The 9,604-nt window shown below is 37.4% G+C and overlaps 1 long non-coding RNA gene across 1 annotated transcript; it reads right to left on the bottom strand.

Annotated features, from left to right (window-relative positions):
• Window positions 1–3,354: 3,354 nt before the first annotated feature.
• LOC145552191 (uncharacterized) lies at window positions 3,355–4,785 on the bottom strand. Its single transcript, XR_014088143.1, has 3 exons — window positions 4,591–4,785; window positions 4,425–4,508; window positions 3,355–3,868 (listed from the first exon to the last, which is right to left on the bottom strand). It is a non-coding gene; the product is annotated as an uncharacterized LOC145552191 (long non-coding RNA).
• Between the last annotated feature and the right edge of the window lie 4,819 nt (window positions 4,786–9,604).

Below are 9,604 nucleotides of genomic sequence, written 5' to 3'. Positions count from 1 at the left end.
AAATAAATGATTAGTTATTTACTGTTATGGTCTGTAAGATATATTTATTCTCAGTATTAGATGTGGTCTCAAACAAACTCAAGGCACTTCAATATTATTTTACCTTTTATCTGGAAATAGTGTCTGTTTATTCTTGCCATACAGTCCTCTGTATTAATTATTGCTCGAAAAGTCTTGCCATATCAGTTTATTCCTCTGTATTTACTTTGGTTTCTTAGTTTATTCTTGCATTTTGTTCTTCATTCATTTCTATTTAGTTTTCTTTCATTAATATTATCCTCTCTTGGTTTATTGCTATGTCCACTTTAGTTTCTTTCCTGTTGCTACATTTATTTTATTGTTTATTGACCATCAGTAATATTCACTCATCACCTGCTGCGCCGCCTAATTGTCATGTGTTTCACATCATGTGTTGATTCTTCACTGTTCAGCGTCAGATTCTCTGTTTTTATGCCATAATTCACATCTAGTTCGTAGCTCCGTTTTATGTCCCGCTTCTCCTGTTTTAGAGTTTTGCGCAATGTGCGTGTCTTTTTTTTTTAAGCCCCTAAGGTGCAGGGCGGTCGGGAGGCGTATCGATGGGGAAAAGGCAGACTGACATAAACCTTTTAAAACAACGGAAACAATTTCTGCATTCTGATTATTGAAATTTAAAAGTGCTGTGTTGTTCCATCACCGTCGTTTCATACCCGACCACTTACAGCACCGTGTTAACGCTATAAAATGAACGCTCTCTATCGTGGTATCACTCATGGAGGGATTTCTTTAGTTAAATAGGTTCATTTTTCAGAGGGATACACAGTGAGGGTGTCGTGATTTTAGCTACCAGTAGCAGGAGAACGGAGCTGCGCCAAGAAGCTAACAGAAGCTAACAAATACTGAATAGAAGAAGAGCTGGCATCGATAACGTTGCAGTCAAGTATGATTTAATGTTACACAATACAGTTTTAAAAAAGTTGCTCAAAGTCTAAACTGGCATTGTTGTGCATTTAAGGTGTAAAGTTTACCTTCGACCAAACGCCCCCCAAAGGAATCCCAGCGCCCCCCTTTTGTAAAAATGTCCGCCAGCGCCCCCTGCCGTCCTCTGAACGCCCCCTGGGGGGCGGCACCACCCACGTTGAGAACTGCTAGGTTAGACCTTATAGCAAGAGAGATGTAGCAATCAAACAATTCCCTCCATGCTTTAAGAAACTCTATTTTGTAAAATCTATTTGACATATGATATCATTGTTAATTTTAATGTATTAAATTCAGAATATTCAGTATTACTTTAGAAACTCATTTGAATAGTTAACCCATTTGTGAATTTTGATTTAACCTCTTTTATATTTTGCTGAAGCCCAAACTGAAAAAATTTCTCAAGCCCGAAACTAAACATTTCTCAATAGATTAAAAATTTCTCAATAAATTAACTCACAATTTGCTTGAATAGACCAATTCCATGCATCTTCCCGTTTCTGTATCGGAACACTGTATAGTGCTTCGGTACAGAAACCCATGCTAATCATTTAGCCCAAATTTTCTGTCATTGCTACCTATAACAGTTGGATTTAATTAAAACAGGGTATTTACCCCTTAGTGAAAGAGTTAATTAGTTGATTGAAAATATGTTCACTAAACCTATAATTTGGTTCAGTAATTTTCCGAAGAGTTAATTTTTCCTGAGATTTTAAATGGATTCAAATAAACTTAAATCATAACTTGAGATACTAGTCCTCATTTTTGTAGCCACTGTAGTTTGAGCCAATTAGAACTTAGACTATCCTCTTTTGTATTTGAAGTGTGGTTGGTTATGCTTTTGTAAATCAGGAAATTAACCATTTTTACCGTACTTTTATCCGTTTTCAATCGTTGTCATGCTGGAGGAGAAAAACACATTAGCCAGATGTTGGACAATCAGAGTTATAATCATTCAGGCAAACAAAATATTTCTGTAAGCTGCAGAGAGTTCTAACACCCTGCTGCATCGAGCCTTCACTTGTACCGTTAAACTTATCTTGGGGGTCAAATAGCAGAGGTCAGAATGCAAAGGCAGTAGACCAGGGGTGCTCAAGTCCAGTCCTCAAGAGCTACCGTCCTGCAACTTTCAGATGCTTCCCTGCTCCAACACACCTGGATCAAATGAAAGGCTCGTTACCAGGCCTGTTTAGAGCTGATCCCGGTCTGTTGGAGTAAGGATATTTCTAAAAGTTGCAGGATGGTAGCTCTCGAGGACCGGACTTGAGCACCCCTGCAGTAGACCATGAATGTGCTGTAAATAAACTAAGGTGAGAAAAAGTGGCATCACACAATTAGAAAATTCAAGAAAAACCATTAAAAACTACCAAGTTTTGCTGGCAGCCATTTTGTCTCCAACCTGTAGACTGAGGGAAATCCCAGGGGCCACATGACCAGAGGTGAAGAACCCAGGACCAACCATGGCAACAGACAAGCCTCTGAGTCCCAGCCCAACTTTACATGTGATGTTCCATTTGCCCCATCAGATGCTGTCCAGGGCAGCATTCAGTCCCGCTGTGCATAAAAATCTGGACAAAATATGTGGCCCCCCTTGACAGAGCGAGGGAGAGACGGAGAGACTAATAAATAAACATGCTCCTGTACGTAAAATTAGGGTAAAGGGGCGAAATAACCCATGGTTTTCTCCTGATATTAGGGATCTGCTTAAACAAAGAGATGCAGCTTGGACTTGGGCAAGGAAATATAAAACTGAAGAGAGCTGGCTTTGCTATAGGAAATTGAGGAATAAGTGTACCTTATTAATTAGGAAAGCAAAGTCAGACTGTTTCCTTACAGAGATGACAAAAAATTTAAATGATCCAAAGAAATTTTGGAAAACAGTGAAATCAGCTACAGAGCAGGCACCACTGAGTGACTTTCCAAATTTTGTTTGGAATAAAAGTAAAATTGTGTCTGATAAATTAACTATTTTAAATAGTTTTAATGAGCATTTTATTTCTGTTGGCTCTCTATTTGATGATTTAAATTCATCCGACCCAAATATTGCACGAAATATTGCATCTTCTGTGGTTTGGGAACGGTAATTATATGGAAAAAGGGGCTGTAATGCATCTAATGTGGAATCTTCTTTAAACTCGACAATCAGGTTTTTATAGAATGTACTTTGTGGATCACTGACATGGAAAACCTCTTTTACTGCACCATAACATTGTAAACGATCAATTATCTCTTTTTCATCCTCACTGCTCTGAGTGCCAGTAACTAACACAGAACTTTGCATGTTTAAACCCAACTGAGTAACAATATCCATTTTTTTCCTTCCCACACGTCCAAAGTAACAGCACTGCGAAATTATTCAATTATTCACCCACTACTAGACTCCTGGCTAGCTTGCCACTTGTAACGCTACTGGGTAATGCGCAGGTCTGACTGCAAGATTTAGTGTTAACCACTTGGAGAATCAGAAATAGGTACGGCATGGAGTCAGGGTTGGGTGGATAATTGATGCAACTGAGGCAAAGAGCTTTGTTTATACTGCTTATTTATTGCAGTGGCAATAATAATGATAATAATGATGACAAAAAAAATAAAATAAAAATAACAAAAGACTAAACAAAAATAAATTGTTCAAAAGAAGCAATGAGGGGGAAAAAGAAACCAACAAAGAAATAATAACAATCAGTAACACTTCAGAACCAAATGCAATTCAAAAAGGAGTCCAAAAGCAACGGGAGAAGAGTTCTTTTCCTTTTGATACTCCCTTAGAGTTTAGTTTGTTTCCTGTGAGAAAAGTGTCTTGATTTTCCTGCGTGAAAAGTGTCTTTTGATTTCCTACCACTAGGTGGTGTGTGGGTAGCTCGCCATCCTCCGTCATCAAGCAATTTGATGAAGGGGGAAAAAAAAACCTGACCTAAAAGGGCCAGAAACATACATTAAGTTCATATATAAATGTTATATTTATATAAGCTAAATGGGGAAACAAAGAATTAAATACATACTGCTATGTATTGACAACAACTTCATAAAATTGGGAAAGGAAAAATAAAGGAAAAGTCCTTTTAAAAGTGCACTTCATAATTCAAGTTCAACATTTCTCAAATAAAGTAATTATCAGTCGCTACAAACAACAACTAATAAATCAAATCAATCAACTTAAGAATGTGATTGATCAGAGTAGCTACAAACAAAATCACTAGGTACCAGACTTCATTGATGCACCAGTATGTAATACAACAACAAACAAAGAAATCATGAAATCATCAAATCCAAAGTTGAAGGAGAAGCCTTTAAATATCAAAGGTGTGACCTTTAACTCGGCTTTAACAGTGTGATATTTTATTAAGCAAGTAGTTAGTAAATGGACTGAACTAATGTGGGCATCTGATTGTCGAGTTGGTAGCTAATGCTATTGGCGGCGCATAGCGGGAATAACGCTCCATCATACATATGAATGAATATTTACTCACCGTCGAGCAACGGATTGTCTAAGGAGGTGGATGCAAGGTTAACTGGTTCTCATCAAAGGTATATCAGGCATCAACAAGCCCAACCTGGTGAGTATTGCAGCGGATATATTAGCGGCGCTAGCATTGCAAATATAACGTCAAGTTCAAATGGTATTTGATAACTCACCACAGATCCTTGAGTTTTAGATGTGTAATCGTTCAGCAATGAGTCGATTTGGAGAGTTCAGATTGTTTAATTAACAACCGACGCCACAACCGACAGTGAGCAGCAGCACAGTGGATACCCGGAAACACACATGAGAGTCCCAGAGGTTAAAGGGATTACTTAAAGGGAAGATGGTTGGGGCGTGGCGGTCACGTGGGTTACAAAATACTGATGAGCAGTTTTTGAATAATGATTGTAATTTCACCTCTTTTATCTTTTGCCATGTTTGTCCAGTTGATGGTCCTCAGAGAATTGAAAAGTATAGACACCAAAAAATCGGCAGGGCCAGATAACCTGGATCCTTTTTTTCTAAAATTAGCAGCAGAGTTCATAGCAGAGCCACTGTCTCATATTTTTAATCTAAGTTTAATCTCTAATAAAATTCCTAGTGTCTGGAAGTTTTGCCTCTATTCAAGAGTGGAGAATCGTCACAGGTAAATAATTACAGACCAATTTCTAAACTATGTATCCTAGCAAAAAAATTTGAAAAATTAGTTGCAGATCAATTGAAGATTTTTTTTTAGATTCCAATTGTGTTTTAAATGTCCAGTCTGGTTTTAGGAAGAAACATAGTACTGTTACTGCCACTTTAAAGGTTATTAATGATCTTATTCAGGCTCTTGATAACAAAAAGCATTGTGTTGCTCTGTTTATTGATATATCTAAGGCATTTGACACAGTAAATCACAAGCTTTTAATTGACATTCTACACAGGATTGGGCTCTCACATCAAGCCACCATGTGGTTAGCTGATTACCTGTCAAACAGAACCCAGAGAGTTCAATTGGCCGGCTTTACTTCTTTTAATTGTACGGTTTTAAATGGTGTCCCACAGGGCTCAGTTTTTGGCCCACTTCTATTTTCAATTTATATAAACAACTTGTGTGAAAATCTGTCAAATGCTTATCATTTTCATGCAGATGATTTAGTGATTTACTGCTATTCTTCATCACTTGTACAGGCAATTCAATACTTGCAGTCTGCTTTCACTATCGTTCAAGCTCGTTTACAAACTCTGAAGTTGGTTTTGAATGTGGATAAGACAAAGGCGATGGTTTTTTCACACTCTAGGAAACTATCAGAGATCCCTCCATTGCTTACCACTGCTGTAGGGACACAAATTGAGTTTGTCAGTAATTATAAATATCTCTACTCGGTTTGGCTCCAGCATATTTAAACTCTCTTTTACATAGATCTGTTAATTTCCATTCTTTACGCTCCAACAACATTTTTCTTTTGCATATTCCACGTTGCCGAACTGAAAAAGGAAAGCAAGCTTCGAGTGTGATGCTCCTTCAGCCTGGAATCAGCTTCAGTCTGAACTCAAGATGTCAATTGACTTCACTGGACTCATTTCGAGTGATTCTTAAAAACAGGCAACGAGATTCTTTTAAACACTGTCACTGTTTTTAAATTGTTTTATACCGTTTTATACTTGTGTATATGTATTAACCAATTTTGTTTTGTAACGAGGCTGCTGTGCACTGCAGATTTCTGCCCAGGTCTCCCTTGAAAATGAGATCTGGATCTCAATGGGGTTTACCTGGTTAAATAAATTTAAAAAAATAATTAAAAAAGATACAGCAGATGAGTCATTGTTTTCAAACCTCCGTCTCACGTCGGGCAGAATCCGTTGTTCTTTTCTACCATAGGAGACCCTCAGAAATCACGCCTGGGTCTCGTCCTTTAGCCAGGTGTTTCCTCAGAGATCAGATCTTGTAAGCTGAACTCCGCCCTCAGGTGACAACAGGAAATATCAATCCAACCTTACTGACCTCTATAGAAGCTGTAAGAATTGTCCAATAGGTCTTTGCTCTCAAACAGCAGTCTAGCAGAAGATGGTACAATTCATGTGTGTAGAAAGTGCGAATGTCCAACTTAGCGCGGCTAAGAACCGTAGAGGCCTGAAGCTGAAGCCGAAGCCAGAGGCCTTTTCTCCTCACCTCCTTGCACGGCCCTGAACCCGCAAAATGTAAAAATTTTGAAAATAATTTGGAATTTACTATTCTCCAAACTAAAATTTTTTGGGGTGTGTCACAAGTTTTCAAAGTCTTCTGTCTAGAATTGAAAGTAGACTATGATATGTTTAAATGTAAAGTTTTATCAGAAAGGTTTTATGTTTATCATTTACTATTTCCCCCTTTTGTTTTCTTATGTAAATAGAAAAACATTTTCTGACAACATTTCTATTCTTATCAGAAATATTGTTCAGAGATTCTTTTTCTGTACATTTTTCTAAAATGTTCAACTGAAACTGTACTGCAAAAGGCCAAAAGTATTATTTTAAAGAGTTCAAATCAGAATTTGGATTGCTTTCCTAAAAGGCCGTGTCAATGTTCTGTTTGAACCGACAAAAGAGGAATTGATCAATTTAGGCAGAGGAGCAAAAAATGTAGATAAAAGATTATGCAGTACTGTGAGACATCAATGCGTTTCAAATCAAATGTTCTGTTGGACTTGAATTTATGTATCAATTCAATCAAAATTGAAGGCACACAAGTCTTGTGAGCCAGCTGTTGTCCAATCAGTTTGTTTTTATATAATTAATTACGTACTATCATATCCACTTTAAAAGTTTATCATGTCCAATTTGTGCCTTTTTACCAAGACACGCATGGGTTTCGAAAGCAGCAGTTAGTTCAGTTAGTAAGTTAGTTTATTAGAAAAAAATTAAAACAACAATATTAATAAAAATTAAAAGAAAACATGTCAAACTAAATGAAACAGTCTCGTAATAAATGCCATCTTGTTTTAAACCAAAGTTGAAATGTGATTATTCCTTTTCTAACATATTATTTCCCACTTTGAAGCCAATGTAATGAACCTTAATTGAATCTAGAGCTGTTTCATAATTACCCTTTGAATCAAACACATACTCATATTCATTTACCAATTCTGTACCCTCTTTAGACATTTTAAGGTGACCAAGTTTCAAATGAAAAGAAATCCTGTTTTTGATAGAATAATGAGAAAAATTTTGATTAGTCCATGATAAAGTTCAAGTCTGCTATAAACCTCAATTTTGCAAGTTTCATTAAGTTTAAATTTTAACCTGTCTGCAGCTAAGCCGAATTTCAAAAACTTCAACACATCAGATGTCACTTCATCTGTTTACAATTTTACATGTTATGTAATTTCGTTCATCCTTCATACAGTTAATTTTATCACATGTGAAAATAGTGGATTGTGCAGGATTAGTTTAGTTTCAATCAGTTTTCCCTTAGCGTCATTTATTCCTTCCAGCTGGTATTTCCCCAAAGGCTGTCTGTTTAACAGGTCGCCTCCTTTCTTCTGCACCAGGTATTCTATCCCTTTTTCTCTTTCTGCCTTATTTTGATATTCGTCATGCTCTTCCAAATAAGTTATTAATGCTTCTATTTGCTCACCGAGCGCAATCCATGGCCCGATGCCCCATTTTGGGTCGTATTTTTTCCCTTTCAAGTTCACCCTCCATCTGTTTAGGCTCAAAATTTAGACTCAAAAATCACCTCTTCTCTTTTTTTTTTTTTGCAGTTTTGCTCGCACGGCCGCGAGGAAATCAAACAGCAGAAAATCAAATACCTCCCACAGATTATTATTTCCCAATTTTGGCCATGGTTTTAAAACACATTGCAATGAACAGAAAATAATACATTTAAACACATAACGTCAGCTCAGTGGCAGAAGCTTACACACAGTACAATGATGTATTTTAAGGCCTTACCTTTTGTGTGGGCCCTACACCAGAGTATTGTCTCAGAAAGTCTGCGCCTGAACGGCCAGTCTAAACTCTGCTCATGTGTCAACACAAACCCGTCCTCTGCTACCAACTGTTAAGATTGAAAATCCTGATCGATGAATCATAATTTGTATTGACACACGGAGCATAAATTCAGCAAAGAAAAGCATTCATACTTTACTTATTTTATTCACTTTCAGCGCTGAAAGGAGACGCTTTTACCATTACATTCGAGAAGAGTTTCTAAAAAAGTCTGTGCAGCGTCTGAAAAGAAGGAGGAGGAGGGTAGCTGATTATATGGACTGAAGACACTCCCTGAAATCACACCATGTCTCTGTGTTCCTGATAAGTTTTTGTTTCTCTGAGGAATGAGCCTTAATGTCTAACAGAATCAAAAATGTAACTCTTTACTATGGGCCCTTTGTTACAGTGGTGGGAAGTAACGAAGTACAAGTACTTCGTTACTGTACTTAAGTACAATTTTCGTGTATCTGTACTTTACTTAAGTAGATTTATTAATGGATACTTTCTACTTTTACTCCACTACATTTTACAGTAAGTATCTGTACTTTCTACTTCACTACATTTCTACAAAACTGTCTCGTTACTCGTTACATCCAAGTCGCGTTGTTTTTTTGTTTTTTTCCGTTAAAATGTGAAGTTCAGGGATTTAAGGTGGCGCCGTAAAATCCGAGCAATAACGTGACTTTGTGTCTGTTGTCACCCATCGGCTCCACCTTTACTCGCACGCGGAGCTCCAGACATGCGCAGTGGTTTCTTCTGATCGTCAGTAATATAATAGCGCTGCATAAATCATAAGATATGGCGACATGTAAAATCAGCAGCGCTTCGCTTTCACAGACGGTGGGGACTTCGTCCAATTTTTAACGTCACCTTGAAGGAAAGCTTAAAGAAAGGTAAGCTCTGTTGGCGTGATGCTAGCAAAGCTAGCTGTACTGACTGAGACACATATTGCATCTGCGATGAAAAAAGGTTGCCACTCATGCGCTGAATTACTGTGTGGAGGTGTTGACTGACATGTCGCATATATGGGACAACGCTGTGACCAAAGTGCAATATAGTAATATGTCATTCATGGATGATCCGATTCTTCTGGACGGATCTTGACCAAGTCCTATAGTGTTGAAGCCTCACTGAGAGCCGTTCTTTGTTCTTGTAATGTTCTGCGTACACTGCAGTAGCTATTTTATTTCATTAAAATATCTTTATATTTAATTGGTGAATAAATAAAACAAG

Source organism: Poecilia reticulata, chromosome 7, assembly GCF_904066995.2.
Source record: "Poecilia reticulata chromosome 7, P_reticulata-male-v2, whole genome shotgun sequence".
NCBI classification, from domain to species: domain Eukaryota; kingdom Metazoa; phylum Chordata; class Actinopteri; order Cyprinodontiformes; family Poeciliidae; genus Poecilia; species Poecilia reticulata.
The sequence above is the reverse complement of the archived record's forward strand: the minus strand, read 5'-3'. Positions and strand labels throughout refer to the sequence as shown.